At 41.5% G+C, this 19,462-nt stretch overlaps 1 pseudogene; it reads right to left on the reverse strand.

Moving 5' to 3' along the window:
* Window positions 1-16,572: 16,572 nt before the first annotated feature.
* LOC126250007 (5S ribosomal RNA) lies at window positions 16,573-16,690 on the reverse strand (annotated as a pseudogene).
* Window positions 16,691-19,462: the final 2,772 nt, after the last annotated feature.

The following is a 19,462-nucleotide window of genomic DNA, read 5'->3' on the forward strand; positions in this document are numbered from 1 at the left end:
CCTTACACTGTGAATCCGATATATAACGGACACAAAAACGATGATAAATCTAACTGTTGCAGGTTGCTGACGCTGATCGAGAGTTCAACACCGGCACCAAGCGGCAGCCGCCGAGCAACAGCACCGCACAACTTCAAGGGTATCGATATGCATGATACCCACTACTAATAAAGCCTACCCTCGCATGACCTATCGCAGGCAGCAAGACATCAGCTACTGCTCTTACCACCCGACCTAACTATCGGAGAGGCTTTTTTCCCCTTGGCTCTTGCCTTGGCACTGTTTTTCCTCTGCCCTTCAAACCCTACCCTTCGTTCGACTTCGACCCAATCTATCTCCAGATGAGCGCGTATTAATGGTTAACCTTAAGCAGACGTACGCAAACATCGTAGTACCCACATCCTGCGACACCTATGCAGAGATGGCAGTAGACCTTTTGATTGTGGGCGTGGAGGGGCTCCACCTCTTTTTTTTTTTAAAAAAAAAAAGCCTTCAACCGTAATATTTCTTCTTTCCTTACCGCCTCGTTTCTCCACACCTATTTCCTGTTATTTTACTTACTTTTAATGAAAATATGAAGCTTTAATGGTAAAAGAACTCATGTGGACGATTTTACGCTTCGTGTTAGGCTTGGCAGAAATATGCACGTTCGTGCTCCTTTGGACCTAGTATCTAAGATCTGAGGTCATTCGTTTTCCTTTTCAGGGAAGAATCTTAAGCGTGATACTTCGAAAATTGCACGAGGACAATAGTATAGTGACCCTGTCACAAATAAGAGACTGTAGACAATTGTCTTACGCATACCCTATCCACAGCAGGAATAAAAACTTTGGGTGTCAGACATTCTCCATCAAACTCCATACGCGGATTTTTATATACAAAAGCAAACGAAGACCTCAAGTCAGATTTGATATGGAATATTCTATACATATAATCTGTGAAGCACGTAGCGGAAGGATCTTAAAATTGTACCACTGACAGATAGAACGTATACCTCTGTGCATTTTGACTTCCTGTTACCTATTAGAACTGAATGATGATGAAACACCGAAGTTTCTAATATTATCACAACGGATTGCCAAGTTTCGCCGGTCCCTTCGTTATTTAGGCGTCAGTCCAGGGCAGCACGGAAGAGTGAGTTGAGTTACTACAAGCCAGTCGCTATCAGCTGCATCGTAATCATCTTTTCATCAGATATTAAATCTCCATTACGCGTATATGAGCGACAGATAGAAGAAAACCATTACGAAGCTAAAAAAATGTAATTATCAATTAAATGCGCATAAATTCAGCAAATTTGGGCATGAAAAAAAAGCGCAATCAAGAGCTGCTCTGAGGTTCTTGCTTCTAACTGCGAATACTAATTCTCGAAAATTTGGCAATTCGTTCTCTGGAGTTTTACTATTGAGTGAAATACCTTTTTTCCGAAATAAAGGGCCGGTATGATAATTATGTATTAAGGCTTCTATCCCAAATCACACCATACCGTCGGGAAGGACAAAACTGTGAAAAACATGGAGAGCAAGTCTTCTTCAGACGGAAAATATAGGTCATGTTGCCAATATAAAAGCTGCTAAGGAATTTATTTTTCAAGTATGCTAGGTTACATGTTTGCTAAATCCAACAGACGGTGTGAACAAAGCTACATGACATCGATCAGGCTGGCAACGCAACTGCAATCAATGGTTTTACTGCAGGGGAAAATGAGCTGATGCTACAGACAGCAAGGTTCCACACGTTACGACTTTAAGGACGTGTCTCCAGTCACATCCATTCACCAAAACTGATCTCTTTATTGTTTGTAGAACAGAGCGAGAGTTGTTATGAGCCTAACATCACTCGCGTATACGAATGTTGTTCTTTGCAGTTTCACTATTGAGTAAAATACTTTTCTCCGAAATAAAGGGCCCATATGATAATTATGTATTAAGTTGTTTCTGGAGGCTGCAGCTTCTGCAGCTGGCTCTGTTCCAAGAAAACAGGTCTTTGCCAAAGTGATGTAGTTGGGAAGCATCAACTTTGCCACCACGAAAGGGAAAAAAGAAAAGTTTTGATAAACTGACGATCAAAAACTTTGGGAAATAATTTGTCTAAAAGTAAGAATAACAATAGTTTAAAGACAAAATGAAGTGCGTCAGATATTTTTTTAATCTCCATTATTTCTAACATTTATATAAATCCTTTCATAAAAAATTTGGCCGTCATTTTTCTTTTTTTTATTTTCAAGTTTTAACATAAAGCGTGAAATTTAATATCGTTTTTCACTTATTATAAAGAGTATATAGATCAAGAGAAAGCACAGAAATTTCAATTTATGTTGTAATCTGATTTTTTTTTTCAACATGAAAGGAAGAATTACACAATTTCAGCACCAAATGTAACTTTTTATGCGCAAAATATCTAGACTCTGAAGACATGAACTATTTAACATTTCATTTACATAGCTAGTAGCAGATTTTTGTGAAATATTTCAGCTTTCCCTAACAGTGCAAATAAAGTTTTCCTTAATTTCCGTAATTATTTTAAATCAATTATATTATTTTTCGAATAACTAGACCCACGCTGGTCAATTTGCTAACCCATCTGTTCATTTCTCGCCCTTCACTTGGTGTGAAAATTCGGACAAAATTCAGTTGTGTAATTTCTAAAGTGCCTTGTTTACGCTCCGTTGAAACATTTGATCAAGAACAACACGAGCCCAAAACAAGCATTAGAAGACCTGTATTTGTCTCACAACAATTAAATAACAAATCTAACTATCAAACTGTCTTCAAGGATTTAGTTTTCAGTGACCAGTTCCAAGCTTCAGTGAATAATTAGCCATCTGAAAACATTTATTGTGGAAATTGTATTACAGATAAAATACATCGCAGACAAATAAATCAAGAAACCTGAAACAGACTTTAATTAGAGAGGAAAATGACCAACGTCGGAGAAAAGAATTTACATATAAAATGATTAAAATCTCAATAAAAAAAGGCAAAGATAATAAAAAACAGATGTTTTAGGTGAAGGTTGGACTGCTATAAGAAACTGCGTGTAGAGGACGACAACAGCAAGCGACAAGACCCACAGGAAGACAATGAACAGGAAACGAAAGAAAAGCCAAATATATTTAATACAGATTAACGAACTGGACCAAGTTCTGAATGAGGCTGAAAAACTGGAAAGCCATAAGAAATGGGAACTGAAAATCTATATGATTTAATATGCGTGACCTGAAATAAATAATGATTCTTAAAGCTACAGAATAAATATTAAATTCAGAAGAACGATCTATATGAGTGAAGACTTGTCTATATCACATGTTCTTTTTAAATAACGGCCGTTTTGCCATGCACGGTATACTTCAACAACGGCAACATGCGATCAGTTTACAAACTTACTGTTTTGGAAATGCTTCCACCCTTGGCCCTAAAGTCAATGATCATGACTTTTCGGATGTCACATAAATCACTCTGTTCCCGTATTATGACAACTACCGCACTGTTCTCCCTGTCCCCCAACAGGCCTTACGTACTCTGCACTGCTAGTGCTACCACCTGTCATCTGTGAGTACTTATTGCTCGTTGACATCGCACATAGGTGATGGTCACATTAATGTGATTGATCGGTGTAAAATACCTATGCCATCTCCATTAATAATCTCTTCCTTCTGGTTTATGTCCTGGATTGAGAAAAAGAAGTCTCCTCTTCTTTAACATTAGACTTGTGGCTTATGTGCTTAACAAAGATAGTCTACAACAGATCTGTCAGTCCCCTTTTTTGAAGTATAGTATTTCTGTGTCCTGTACTGCCTTCCTCCATTCACAAACGTTCGAATACGGGTAACTGCAGCAAATAAAGCCTATCATGATATTTAAATACAATTTGATTACGATAGATAGCTAGGCCTGCAAGAGAGCAATGGAATGTGATACATGACAAAGATTACCAACAAGAGTTAGTTTTCAGTACGCCTGTCAGTCCTATTTTTTAGCAGAGCAATGCTGTGTGTCGCACTGCGTCCGGCAACAACTTCCGTGTGTTCTTATTACTGCAGATTGACAGCAGCGCTACATAGATGCTTTTATATTCAAAAGGAAGTAACCCTCGACCAGTTCCTCTTTGTAGCACTGTGCTAACTGTTAATCATTAGAACCAAAAGAATGCAGACAGGCAGTCATTGGCTGCTAGGTAGATAGTACAGCTGGGCAACTCTAACGATTCAGCGAAGGCATCAGTGACCTGCCACACATACACTATGTGATCAAAAGTATTCGGTACCTAGCTGAAAATGACTTACAAGTTCGTGGCGCCCTCCATCGGTAATGCTGGAATTCAATATGGTGTTGCCCCACCCTTAGCCATGATGACAGCTTCCACTCTCGCAGGTATACGTTCAATCAGGTGCTGGAAGGTTTCTTAGGAAATGGCAGCCCATTCTTCACGGAGTGCTGCACTGAGGAGAGGTATCGATGTCGGTCGGTGAGGCCTGGCACGAAGTCGGCATTCCAAAACATCCCAAAAGTGTTCTATAGGATTCAGGTCAGGAGTCTGTGCTGGCCAGACGATTACAGGGATGTTATTGTCGTGTAACCACTTCGCCACAGGTCGTGCATTATGAACAGGTGCTCGATCGTGTTGAAAGATGCAATCGCCATCCCCGAATTGCTCTTCATCAGTGGGAAGCAAGAAGGTGCTTAAAACATGAATATCGGCCTGCGCTGTGGTAGTGCCACGCAAAACAACGAGGGGTGCAAACTCCCTCCATGAAAAACACGACAACACCATAACACCATTGCCTCCGAATTTTACTGTTGGCAATACACACGCTGGCAGATGACGTTCACCTGACATTCGCCATACCCACAAACTGTCATTGGATTGCCACATTGTGTACCGTGATTCGTCACGCCACAAAACGTTTTTACACTGTTCAATAGACCCAAGTTTACGCTCCTTACACCAAACGAGGCGTCATTTGGCACTTACCGGTGTGTGTGTTGCTTATGAGCAGCCGCTCGACCATGTAATCCAAGTTTTCTCACCTCCCGCCTAACTGTCATAGTACTTGCAGTGGATCCTGATGCTGTTTGGAATTCCTGTGAGATGGTCTGGATAGATGTCTGCCTATTACACATTACGACCCTCTGCAACTATCGGCGGTCTCTGTCAGTCAACGGACTGTGCTGTACGTGTCCCTTCGCGTTTCCACTTCACTATCACATCAGAAACAGTGGACCTAGGGATGTTTAGGGGTGTGGAAATCTCACGTACAGACGTATGACACAAGTGCCCCCAATCACCTGACCACGTTCGAGCTGGCCGGAGTGGCCGAGCGGTTCTACGCGCTACAGTCCGGAACCGCGCGACCGCAACGGTCGCAGTTTCGAATCCTGCCTTGGGCATGGATGTGTGTGATGTCCTTAGGTTAGTTAGGTTTAAGTAGTTCTATGTTCTAGGGGACTGATGACCTCAGAAGTTAAGTCCCATAGTGCTCAGAGCCATTTGAACCACGTTCGAAGTCCTTGAGTTCTACGGAGCGTCCCATTCGGCACTCTCACGATTTCTAATGACTACTGAGGTCGTTGATATGAAGTACCCGGCAGTAGGTGGCAGCACAATGCACCCAATATTTTAGGCGTGTCCGGATACTTTTGATCACATAGCGTAGATGTGATACGAACGCCATTCGTGCAGGCTGCTTCTTTGATCACATCAGAGGAACAGTGAATGTGTGTGTTTAATGTGGGCCCTCCATGTCTGGTAGTATCATGTAAATTAATGTGCATATAGTTAAACCGAAAAAAATCAGTAAAAGCATGATTAATGGCTTAAAATTGGACAAAATTCCGATGATCAGTATTAGTTGCTTACCTAAGTCGTGGAGACGAATGTAGGCAAGATGTGTGGGGTCATTAAAACTCAGCCAGGTAGGGAAATGGTAACTTACTTTTTGTACGAATCTACTACCACCAGCTGTGGTACTGTATGAAGGTAATCTATTTTTTCTGCTGTATAATTTAGCACCTTACCAGCTGAGCTAGTTGGCAGTAGCCTAAGAGTAAAGTGACCACAATGTGTTTATTAGTATCAAGCTTCATAATTCACCCTTCAACCATATTTTGGGTATTTTTCTCATCTTCAATATTCTCCATATTTTTATCAATATTCTATCTGTTAATGTACGAGAATCTTTATGCCTTTATAGCTTATCCGACAATGATTCGGATTCCCCCCTCCCCTCCCCCTAGAACCCATAGAGGGTCTACATAGTGTCTGCAGGATCACTTGTTCCTCTTCTGCCAAATGTCAAACTAGGAAAAAAAAACATCCATCAACGTACAATACCATCTGCCAAATCCAACCATTATAAATACTAAAACACCCATGAATAGTGAATAACGTTACTGGTTCCCTTTTAGTTTCCCTTTTACACACAGAAGTCGTGATTTGATGTTAGGTAGTCACATAGCTCCATTTGGTTAAAAATCCCTGCCAACTTCTTGCAATATATCAACGAAGCTGATACAGCAGTCCAAGGATTTGATCCACTGCTACGCGGAGTGGCCGCGCGGTTAGAGGCGCCCTGTCACTGATTGTGCAGCCTGAGTCCGCCCTCGGGCGTGTGTGTGTGTGTGTGTGTGTGTGTGTGTGTGTGTGTGTGTGTGTGTGTGTGTGTGTGTGTGTTCTTAGCATAAGTTTGTTTAAGTAGTGTGTAAGTTTATGGACCGATGACCTCAAGCAGCTTGGTCCCTTAGGAATTCACACACACACATTTGATCCATTAGAAAATGTATTTGAACGTAAGTCAACTCCACTTCATATCACATAACCACATGATTTTTAATATTTACCTTAATTGGATTCCATCGCTCTCCTGCTTTTTTTTCGATATGCCTATTGTTCATGCAGTATGGCCCATGTGTACGGGAATATGGCAGTTTCGTCTTGACACAATGTCTTTAGAATTTACCGCCTCTCCAGTATTAAAGCACACATATTTGGTGTCATTCTTCTCTTATATCTATCTAGTGGTTACATTATATGTGCTAACACAAATCCTGATTAGTCGCAATTTCAACCTTTAGTAAGGCTCATTTGAAAGTGTTGTGTTAAGTTATTACACGAAAAACATTAGCTGCTAATGACTCACCACGTTCATTAGGAGTGAGACAGAAAATGAGTGTCTGCCAGGTGCAGAAGTCAACCCACTAGGGATGTATGTATTACACTTGAAAAAATGGACATCGTCGACAATCAAGAAATGTTCAAAGCAAAACAATAACTTGCACAATGAACACCGAATGAACTATGAGGCGCCACAGTGATCACAAAGGTTCGTACCATTAAGATTAAAGGTGGACTCCTTGGGATTTACAAACCGTGCAAGACGTTCAGCTAGATCCACTCTTAAAGGCTGCATAGAGAATAATGTTGGCGAAACGGAGTGATGGCAACTGATGGATTGTAATGGCATGCAACCTAATGCGAAACAGTCTGTCGTGGAGCTTATCGTGTAACTGGCTATCCTTTAAGGCGGAGCTGCAGGCAGTGCGGTAATATGTTTTATAAGCACGGAAAAAACAAATATCCAGAGGCTGAATTTGTCCAGAGGTTCCGGATAGTATTTTGGTTTAAAGGATTATGATTTTTATACACAGACCACGAGGCAAGTAAAAGCGAGTTATTTAGAGCCGGTATTGGTCAAAAGCACTCGTCATACCATAGCTGTAGGTTTCTTATGCCCATTTTACCATTCTTTCTTGCTGTGGCGTAAATATTAAATACTGATTTTACAAGATCACGCACACCAATAAGAATCTACGAATCGTAGGGGGCAGACCGCAATAAGTAACTTCCCAGCCAATTTACCATCCAGATTAACAATGGGAATGCGTTAAAGCACTGATGTTAGTTGATCTTGATACAACTTTCTTGGTACCTCTAATTTTCAGGGTTCCTCTCACATGCATTTCTTCTTCAAATCCTGACTGGTCAGCGCTGAAAACAAATTCCTCACTGAACAATGGGATAAGTATGTTTATCCCACCTACAAATTTTCGGGCCGATTCCGCAGTTTGCTGAGGATCTTAAAGTTGACGCTTTGTTTGAAATTTCGCAATCTTACGTCTCCAAATTCTGTACCATTGTTTGAAGTTATGCAACCATCCACTCAAATCACTGTAATCTATGTCACGCGCATTATGATGTGCACAACGTAGGAGGTCACTATCATGCACAGACTGTAAATTGTATCGAGCGTCCTCGAAACCCGCAAACACCAGTTTCTGTACCAAGTTAACCGTGCCCTCCTGGAATATCCTTAGTTCTTCTTGTGTATTACACCTTCATAGTGCTGTAGATTTATTCGAAATCTGTTTATAATTGTTTTTTACTACGCTGAGGATGACGTAATTATGTTTAGTTCCCGTTACTTGGACAACGACTGTTGTTCACTGCGTTTCACTGGAGCCGGGATTTGCAGCTACCAGCCCGACAAAGATGATGAACTATACGGTTTGACACTTGTTTCAGTATTACTTTCACTTGTTGAGCGCGTAATGTCGTCATTGTACTCCTCACGTCCATTGTCCGATCAGTCGAGCGTATACAACACCACACATTCCACTGACCAATCTTGCAGAAATGCTAATATTTCTCACTTTCTGAGATTCCTGGGGTTCTTTTTGACGAAATGTCAACTTCGGCAACTACTGTTTTAGATTAATGCAATGTTTTCTTCGTTTATCAGTGCCATTGCTCTGCTTTGTTTCAACACCAGTAGCACTGTAGCACTGTTGTGAGTTATTCGTTGACTAAGCAGTTCACAACAACGCTCCGTAAAAAATGGCTCTGAGCACTATGGAACTTAACATCGGAGGTCATCAGTCCCTTAGACTTAGGACTACTTAAACCTAACTAACCTAAGGACATCACACACATCCATGCCCGAGGCAGGATTCGAACCGGCGGCCGTAGCGGTCGCACGGTTCCAGGCTGAAGCGCCTAGAACCGCTCGGCCATACCGGCCGGCTCTGTTGCCATCAGCAGCCAATATTTTGGTTGCGTGGTAGACAGTATGTTGGGTGTCGAATGATGTAAACATCATTGGCCTTTTGCGACCTCGCACTCAAGGGGTTCCGTGTAATTGTATGTGTGTTTTCATTCATCTCCTACGTATCCGCCGGCCGAAGTGGCCGTGCGGTTAAAGGCGCTGCAGTCTGGAACCGCAAGACCGCTACGGTCGCAGGTTCGAATCCTGCCTCGGGCATGGATGTTTGTGATGTCCTTAGGTTAGTTAGGTTTAACTAGTTCTACGTTCTAGGGGACTAATGACCTCAGCAGTTGAGTCCCATAGTGCTCAGAGCCATTTGAACCATTTTTTTAAGTCTAGGGGACTGATAACCTCAGATGTTAAGTCCGATAGTGCTTGGAGCCATTTGAACCATTTTTTCTGCTGATTTCTTGTTTATATTCTGTTTTGTATATAGTTGATATCGCGTCAACATTCCTTAGCTGTAAGTATTGTGCCAACGTGGACACAGTAAAATAAGATTGAATTAGTGTTAAAACTATTTATATTGTGATTGCTCTGTATATGCGTTTTTATATTTTTACTAAGCTGTTGGCAGTTTGGTTCGGGAAAGCCAAGCCTTATATTTAAAAAAAAAAATACACCAGATTTCTCTTTAGTCGATGAGTTTACTGTTGTAAGTTTGTTATTGTTTGTTTCTGTACCTGCTCCTCCGTAGCTTCTACAGTGCAATTTTAATAAACTGGTATTATTTCAAACACAAAACGTACTTACGTTATAGCTGTGTTTGCTATTTTTAAAACTATACCTTGGTCATGTGCAGTATGAATATGTCTTTTCTGCACTACGTCACAATATGTGGGGTTGAGATGTAGAATTTTGTTTCTAGTAACAAGTACATTGTACATTCTGAACTCTGACAAACAGTTTTGACATGATGGAAAAAATGTTAATGGCACTCTTTCCTCCATAAGCAATTCTTTTTTCAGTCTGTACAATTCCAGAGGGACGTAAGTCAAGTTAGGATGAAGAAGCCAGCTCCCCAAAGCTGTAACCTGCTCTGTCATCAAATTTTCGATCAATAACACTGTCGTGGGAACATTCTTCGGTACAGAAGAGATCTCTTACACTGAGTGCAGAGTCAAGATTAGATTAGATTACTTTAGATACGATAACATCAGAGTAGATTTCGCTGTTCAGATTGGGATGCATCGGAACTGAAGAAATTCAAGCATCACGTACATCTCAGCATTACGGTCAGACGCTGTGTTTAAAATGCCTACCTTCCTGATTTTGAGAAATGTACGAATATACTTTCACGACTGGAAACAGTGTGGGAATTTCAGTTCCTCAACTCTTTCACATCTAAAACCACATCCTACATTTTGTTCGATACATTTTTATGTTTTTGTCACATGCCTTAGTGAAATAAAAGAACGAAGAGGTAACCTAGATATGCGGGTGAAAGTGATAGAATAAAAACAGTGGTTCGCGATTATATGTTAACACAAGGCCGCGCGGAGTGGCCGCGCGGTTAGAGGCGCCATGTCACTAATTCTGCGGCCCCTCCCGCCGGAGGTTCGATTCCTCCCTCGGGCATGGGTGTGAGTGTTGTCCTTAGCGTTAAGTTAGTTTAAGTAGTGTGTAAGTCCAGGGACCGATGACCTCAGTAGTTGGACCCTTAGGAATACACACACATTTGAACATTTTGTTAACGCAAGGGAGTACCTAATAATTTATAAATACCTATTTTATATTTTACGTGACATATATAAAAGCCACGACAATGAGGCATACAGGTCTCTCTCCTAAGAGTCGTAAGGCACATTTTCTCTGGTGTTTTAGCAGATATTTGCAATTCGTTTATACATTGTGTACCTGGAGTCAGCCCAAACAAAAAGTGTTCGTAACGTCTTTCATACGACGCTCAGTGTCTAAGGAAAGCGTCGGTTTTGTTTCCCGTTACAAACAAAATGATTTTTAAACTGGAATTTTACGTGCCCATTTGACAGAGTGGCCCTAGACTAGTTTAATGCGATATTCGTTTCATGGATGTGTGTTAACAGGGACAAAAATACTTTAACAACAACCGCTACTCTAGAAGCGACAGCACTGCACTAGCGCTGGTTACTGAGTCGTTGCTGGATTGCTGTTCATTTTTCGTGGTTTACTATTCCTGTTAATACAAATCGATAAAGAGAATATCGGACTAGACTAATTTTGGGAGCGCTCTATCGAATGGGCATATGAAATTCTGATTAAAAAAAAATTAAAAGTGAAACAGACACCTTCTGTTGACACTAGGCGTCGCATGAAAGACGAGATGAATAGTAATAGTTTGCGCTGACTCCAGCTACACAATGCAAAACGAAATTGCATGTATCTGCTGAAACGCCAGGCAAAATGCGCCTGACGACTCTTAAGAGTCCTTCAGGATGGCGCATGCTTACTACGCACAACATGTGGGAAGTTGTGCCCAGTTCACATTATTTTTTCATAGCAAGGGAGAAGCGATTTCACTGAACGTAGAGGTGCTCAGTTTTCTCGATGTGGATATGAATCAGAAAAAAATATTCTCGCATGACTGTTCTACCAAAATTTATGTTTGACTGCCGTACAGAGTCATAAACAGAAAAGAAATAAACCATAAGACCTCGACGAGATTTCTATTTAATTTTCCATATTAACGCTGAGGAGTTAATATCTGATAGTTATCAAGAACCTCTTGCGCAGCTGTTAACGTGCTCATATAGCGTAACACACAGCGCACTAACTTGCGAATCAGTGTGGTAACTTAAACCCAGATCGAATCTGCTGGGGCCTGCCGTTGGTGGCCGAGCGGTTCTGGCGCTACAGTCTGGAACCGCGCGACCGCTACGGTCGCAGGTTCGAATCTTGCCTCGGGCATGGATGTGTGTGTTGTCCTTGGGTTAGTTAGGTTTAAGTAGTTCTAAGTTCTAGGGGACTTATGACCTCAGCAGTTGAGTCCCATTTTTTTTTTGAATCTGCTGGGGCGCACTAACGACCGTGATATACACCGTCCAGCCTGAACTTTGTTTTTAGGCTTTTCACAAGCCCGTGCAAGCGAATGTTGGTCTGGTCTCTTGATTCATTCTGGAAGATTATGATAAACTTTTAAAATATGGTAACACTCAGAATGAAGTTTACACGGTTCACAGATCGACGGCGCATTTCACTTCACTTCGGTTAATTTGACGACTGTTGCATCAGGAAGGGTTTCCAGCCAGTAAGTTAAAAAAATAAAATTTGACAAATCTTGACAAAGCTAATCTCGTACTAGACGGGATACAGGGTAAAGAAAGGAAAAGAAGGTATGGCCGTCTTGCGTAGCGATTCATCCTGAGTCACGGAAAGGTGGCAGCTCACGACTGCTTACGCAGCCAATCTGACAAAGGATGCACAGAATTACAGAGCAATATCAATTACGCCCGTCTGTTTCATGATCAGAGAGAATCTCCATCTCCAACATGCTGGGCCTGAAATAGGTCTGCAACTTTTATGTGATTACAATAACTGTTAAAGGAGCAGTCTGAAGTTGCGTAGGAAGTTTTGTTTATTTACTGTTGATTAGTTTCGGACGGCTTGGTCATTATTAAATCATCCAGGTACGTAAGCCTGGCATTACATCCAGATGTCTATGTAAATTACTGGCCAAAAAACATGTACAAGATGTCAGATTAGAGTTAAACGCCCCGTCGACAGCGAGGTCATGTCGGAATGTTGAAAGCGAGGCAGGACCGAATCTCGGATTACGGTAGGATGAAAAAAAAAACTCAGCCGTGCACTTTTCAAAGGAACCATTCCGGTATTTCCGGGAGCGATGTAGGGAAATCACGAAAAACCCAAATCTAGGTGGTCTGATGGGGATTTGAACCGTCGTCCTCCCTCATGCGAGTCCAGTGTGCTGACCACTGCGCCACCTTGCTCGGTAATATGTATAACGTAGCGTCCACACATGAACATCGCTGTATGCCAAATGGTTTGAACACTGCTGTATGCCAAAACGTTTTGAAATACAGCATGTCCATGTGTGGACGCCACATTGTTTACTGGTTTACTCAATGAGACTCTCATAATAAATTTAAAAAAAAAAATATTGTGGTCTTAACGACGATTCGAAAAGCTTTTAGAAATAAATGAAACTAACTGTTGGGTTTGTTATCTAAAACGGAAAATATTTGAAAAACTACACTGTAATGAGAGCGAATTAAAATATTATTTTAACCTATCCAATGACAGCCACTGTCGAAGTATGCTATCAATCCAGAACATTTTTGGTGGCTGTCGACACTATTGAAAAAGAAGAGAAGAAGAGACAGAGGAAAACACATGCATTGAACCTGTTTGGTACTTTAGGGTACCGGTAGTGGAAGGAACGGAGCAAGAAAGGTTAGGATTAGGGGTTTAACGTATCGTCGACCATAGAGCCGTTAGAGACAAAGCACGAGGTGAAGGATAGTGAACTGAACCAGCTGTTGACGTAGGACCAACAATCCTTTTTTCCCATGAAGAGTTTATTGCTAATCTGTCACAGTTGCAGTACATATATTTTGGCAAATAGTTTCGAACTGACTGGTTCTTTCTAAAGCCAGATCTACTAAGGATGCACTGAAAGTGCCTGATCTTAATGACAACCGTCCAAAACTGGGAATTTATTCAATACAGAGTGACAGTAAATAAATATCACTATATACATATGTTCACTGCACAAGTCAACCGTCCAAAACTGGGAATTTATTCGATACAGAGTGACAGTAAATAAATATCACTATATACATATGTTCACTGTACAAGTCAGAATCAAACTCTGTTGATTCTGCCTTGTAAAATCAGCTTATGTATACTGTGACATTTATCTATCGCTACTGTCTGATTCATGTATTGCCAATTGTAACTGGCTTGAGAATGGGCCTGTCGGTTCGAAACTACTCGCCAAAATATATGTACTGAAACTGCGACAAATTTGTAATAAACTTTTCATTAACATGGATGACTGAGTGGAGATAAGAGCTGCTTGTGCGAAACTTGTGTTCCCACCATCCTATATCGATCGTAGGAATCGTGAGAATAAAGTAAGAGCCGCGCGGAGCGGCCGCGCGCTTTGAGGCGCCATTCACGGATTGTGCGGCTCCTCCCGCCAGAGGTTCGAGTCCTCCCTCGGGTATGGGTGTGTGTGTTGTTCTTAGCGTAAGTTAGTTTAAGTAGTGTGTAAGTCTATCGACCGAGGACCTCAGCAGTTTGGCTCCTTAGGAATTCACACACATTTGAACAATACAACAAGGAAGATTAGAGCGCGTACGGAGTCATAAAGACAGACATTTTTCCCTCGTTCAGTACGGGATTGGAATAGGACAGAAAATCGCTGATTCTGGTATAAAGTACCCTCCGCTCCTTACTGAAGAAGTGTCATATTGTTTATTGCTGTAGTTGCAGATGTAGACCACGTGCATGCGAGATTTAGTAAAAAGCGGTGCAAGATTTAAGCTATAAGCAAACGTAAAACTAACACCAAACCGAGGGATGGTTTGGACACGACAGTGCTTTACCTGCTATTTTAGGCAGAATACTATATTGACTAAACCAGTCAAGGAGGGGAATTATAATTTAACGAGGACTCCAGTCGCGGTGCTACATGGAGTTTTCACATTAACAGCCGTCTCTGAATACTAACGGTCGTCACAGGTAACATCGGAGGAATCTCTTTGAATCTATTAGACATTAAAATAATTAAATATAGGAATTGTCCTTAAATGGAAGAGTATGAGAAACAGTTAATTCTGGTGAGACCACTGCTGCACTGTCCTCTAGTGTAGCATATATTCGTTTCTTATACCATAGCATTCATCTTAAAAATATCACTTGTGTACAAATCTTGCCCGCTGGAGTGGCCGTGCGGTTCTAGGCGCTACAGTCTGGAGCCGAGCGACCGCTACGGTCGCAGGTTCGAATCCTGCCTCGGGCATGGATGTGTGTGATGTTCTTAGGTTAGTTAGGTTTAATTAGTTCAAAGTTCTAGGAAACTTATGACCTCAGAAGTTAATTCGCATAGTGCTCAGAGCCATTTGAACCATTTGTACAAATCTTGCAAGTCAATGTCAGAGTATGCTAAAACTGAATGCTTATTTTGGGATACATAAAACAGACAGTAACTCTCAAATTCCAGCTCCTTGATGACATATCGCTACCTGAAGTTCGTTGGTTCATTTTCTATCACCGCGAAAAACGGGATGAGTTTCCTCAGATGCAAGATTCTAATAAGTTCTCTAACAAAGGAACGGCGATAAAGCTGATAAAAAATTTATGATTGCCGTAGAAGTATTGCACCAAGAACCTCCACATATTTGATTTTTTTCGAAGCAAGCTGCATGTGGTAGATAATCGCCGAACAACAATCTTGTGCGCATTACTGGAACTTTGAGACGACAACCTGAGTTGCTATGATTCTGAGAAACAGTTACCTGAACTGATATTCCCTGTGAGACAAGAGTTTTGTCAGCACTGGAACATCCAATTAGCAGACGTATCGTGAGGGGGGTGTTGGTATCGTAACGCAGTTGGAAAAACAAACAAATGTCCACGTTTCAAAGTAAATTATTCGTATGATCGCTGTCGAACCTTGTGACCACGAAAACTTTGCAAGGACGGTCTGACAGTTTTGAGTGAAAGCAATACGTAGACAGATCTAACAAACTTCGATACATGTTCACAGCAACTATATCTGATTGTTTTTCTGCGCCTCTTCAACCAAGTGCAGGTTTTACACCTACTGCCAGCATGCAACCAATAAATTTTTCTTTTTATTTACCAAAACTGTTGGCGCTAAGAAGTACTTACGTGTTTGCTTTTTCTGTTAAGAATTGCGTCATATTATTTATTGTTGCTGCAAATAGTGTATGTGTGAAAACGATTGTGTCTATCCTTAATCCCAGAACATTTCGGTATTAATTCTTGAAATTTCAGCGTATAGATACTCGAATACAGTATCATCAGAAAATCAAATGTGGTATAATACTGTTACATTAGAAAAAATTACTCACTGTTTTTCCCAGTTTACGGATGCAAAAACTTCATTTAGCCTTCTGAGGCTGGTTTTGGTAATCCTGAATATTCTTGGCAGGCTAATTTTCCTATTCTGAATTTCTCATTGTATATTGTTCATTAGTTTTATACGTAACACTGATTAAGTCAACGATTAGTTTGTCAAGAGGTTTTAGTGAAGACTGTGTTGAATTTGAATTTAAAACTTTCCGAAAGAAAATGGAAGACCTTAACAGGACAAGTCTGAAAGTAGGCCTGAAAGTTGATTATTACAACACGAAAACAGAGTATAATCACTCCGTCTTCAGGCCACGAGTGGCCCACCGGGACCATCCGACCGCCGTGTCATCCTCAGTAGAGGATGCGGATAGGAGGGGCGTGGGGTCAGCACACCGCTCTCACGGTCGTTATGATGGTATTCTTGAACGAAGCCACTACTATTCGGCCGAGTAGCTCCTCAATTGGCATCATGGGGCTGAGTGCACCCCGAAAAATGGCAACAGCGCATGGTGGCCTGGATGGTCACCCATCCAAGTGCCGACCACGCCCGACAGCGCTTAACTTCGGTGATCTCACGGGAACCGGTGTATCCACTGCGGCAAGGCCGTTGCCTTAGTGTATAATCAACACATCCAAATTAAAATTGCAAAAATTAATACTGAACTCTTATCACCAGCTGTGGCTTTGCATTTCGGGCAGTTGAAGACAACGATTGCATGGACTGGGGAAAAAAAAAAAATAGAAGATAAACTATGACCTAATGTGCTTTCACTAAATTAAACAGTTTTCAAAACTGAGCTTCCAATGTGTCTGAAATGGGTAATTAGTATCATTTCTGACTTATGGTATTAGGGCATGGACTACAAACACGAACATTAATCAAAGCTATGGAAAGACCCGTAGTGGAAACTACTAAGAGAGGTAGGAAAACAGTCAAAAGAGTTAGGAAACAAAGTGACCTCTAATTACAACTTTCAAAAAGAAAATGGTGATGGACATAATATGTAGCAGGTGCATGCATAAAAGACGGACCGATAAGGTTATTTGCTGGATTCTAAGATATAACAAAAGACTGAGAATACGACCTTATTGAACAAAGATAGATGACGTTAAAGAAAATAATTAAAAGCAACATTGCCGGCAGAAGTGGCCGAGCGGTTCTAGGCGCTACAGCCTGGAACCGCGCGACCGCTACGGTCGCAGGTTCGAATCCTGCCTCGGGCATGGCTGTGTTTGATGTCCTTAGGTTAGTTAGGTTTAAGTGGTTCTAAGTTCTAGGGGACTGATGACTTCAGAAGTTAAGTCCCATAGTGCTCAGAGCTATTTGAACCATTTAAAAGCAACATTGCTGACGAAGATAAAGGGTGGTAATGTCAGTGCGAGACTATAATTTAGCAGTGGATCTTGAAAAAGATTATCATCATCATCATCATCATAACACTGTTATTTGTTAGTTTTATCTAGCGTATGAAAAGAAAAGTGAAATAATTGTCACAACAAGGAAGAAGAATAGGCCAAATGTGGATATAACTTGTGGAGGGGAAAAACTACAAGTGGTAGAGAACTTCAAGTACCTGGGAAGCATGATTGAAAGTAAGGGGGGAAACGCAATGGAAATAAATGAAAGGTGCAGAAAAGCAGGGCAGTTCTACAAATGCATTAGGGGGCTTATTTGGAGCAAGGAGGTGCCACAGAAATCCAAGGGAATTATATACCGAACCTACTTTGTCCCCATATTGGCATACGGAAGTGAGACATGGGTAATGCACAAAAGCGACAAAAGTAGAATACAGGCTAGTGAAATGAAGTTCCAGAGGAGCAGGTTGAGTGTAACAAGACGAGATAGATTGCGAAATGTGTATGTGAGGGAAAGACTAAAGGAGGAACCAGTACAGGACAGGATAGAAAAATCAAGACTGCAGTGGTATGGACACATGAAGAGAATGGATGAGGGAAGAATTCCAAAGAGGATGTTTGATCTGCAACTGGAGGGGAAGAGGCCCAGGTAAGACCAAGAGATAGATGGGTGAAGGGAGTGAAGGAATGTGTGACGAGAAGAGGAGAGAACTGGACGAAGGTGGAAGAGGGGGAATGGTGGAAAGACAGAACACGATGGAGAGGCTTGTGTTCCCGACAGACCCAGCCAGCGGCTGAAAACTGTCCAAGATGATGATGATCTAGCGTATGGCATTACATATGAACAGCGACTAGCAATTGTGGATTACATAGTTTTACAAGATCTTACAAAAATATATTAATTTTATAATTTGTAATTTAAAAAATAAGTTTATAAATTAATATCTCATTTGTCGATCCTTTCAATGGCTGCCTCTGTCACTTCAAAGAAATCTTCCAAGTTCCCATGGTAGGCTCATCTGCTACAGCTTGTTACAATGTGATGGATCGTCTGGTGTTCATTTCCACAGTCACTCTGAGAAGATGAAGCCCTTCCCCATCGGTAGAGGTTTTCAGTACAGATGCCGTGGCCTGTGCGGATCCGATTAATTGTTTCCAGGCACGATGCGTTAGTTCCATACCGGCTGGTCTTGTGTCAGGTCTTTGGAGGGTCTGATGTTCCTCATGGGCAATAGTGTTCCACATTTCTGTCCACTTTTTGTTGATACTGAAGTAGCTGCCTGTAGCGATTCTGCCAGTAGGACAGATGGTTGTCTAGATTTTAATCGGTTCATTCGGAGTGCACGAACGTTACAGTGCACTGGAAGCTCAGGGACTTTAAGTAATTTTTGGTATTCCTTGAGGAGCGCGTTCTGCCTTCGAAGGTCTGGTGGCGCAATGTTGCTTATTACTATTACTATTACCACTGCTCCCCTTCACCGCTGAGTAGTCATCGCATCTGACTGCCATGTGGAGGACCCTAATTCAGTTCCTGGTCCTTCCAAGTATTTTTCCTTGGTTGGGGGACTGGAACGAGGCCGACTCAGCCTAGCTATGCCAATTGAGGAGCTGCTTGAACGACAAATAGCGGCTCCATGGTCTGGAAGCCCGATAACGGCCGGGAAAGGGATGGACTGACCCTAAGCCTCTCTAACCGCATTCTAATGATGCCATATGGCAGAGCATGACCTGGCGGGCATATAGAAAGATCTAATATGTGTGTGCGGGTGACACTTCAACGTATTTAAAAAGTTAATGTAGCAGAAACATTAAACTGTCATTTCGGCTTTTCATAGGTTTCAAAAATGTAGAGTCTTAGACCGTCATGAGCATTGTAATTTAAAAAAGCTTCGCTTCATAAGAGTCTAGTGAAGACGCTGGACTCGCTAGGCATCCAGAATGATTCAGTTGCAGTTCCAGCTACTTTTAGTCGCTGCTTCCAGTAAGGAATCGAGCAGTTCTGGAATGAAGAGAATTTGGGACTACTCC

This window comes from Schistocerca nitens, chromosome 3, assembly GCF_023898315.1.
Source record: "Schistocerca nitens isolate TAMUIC-IGC-003100 chromosome 3, iqSchNite1.1, whole genome shotgun sequence".
Lineage (NCBI taxonomy): Eukaryota > Metazoa > Arthropoda > Insecta > Orthoptera > Acrididae > Schistocerca > Schistocerca nitens.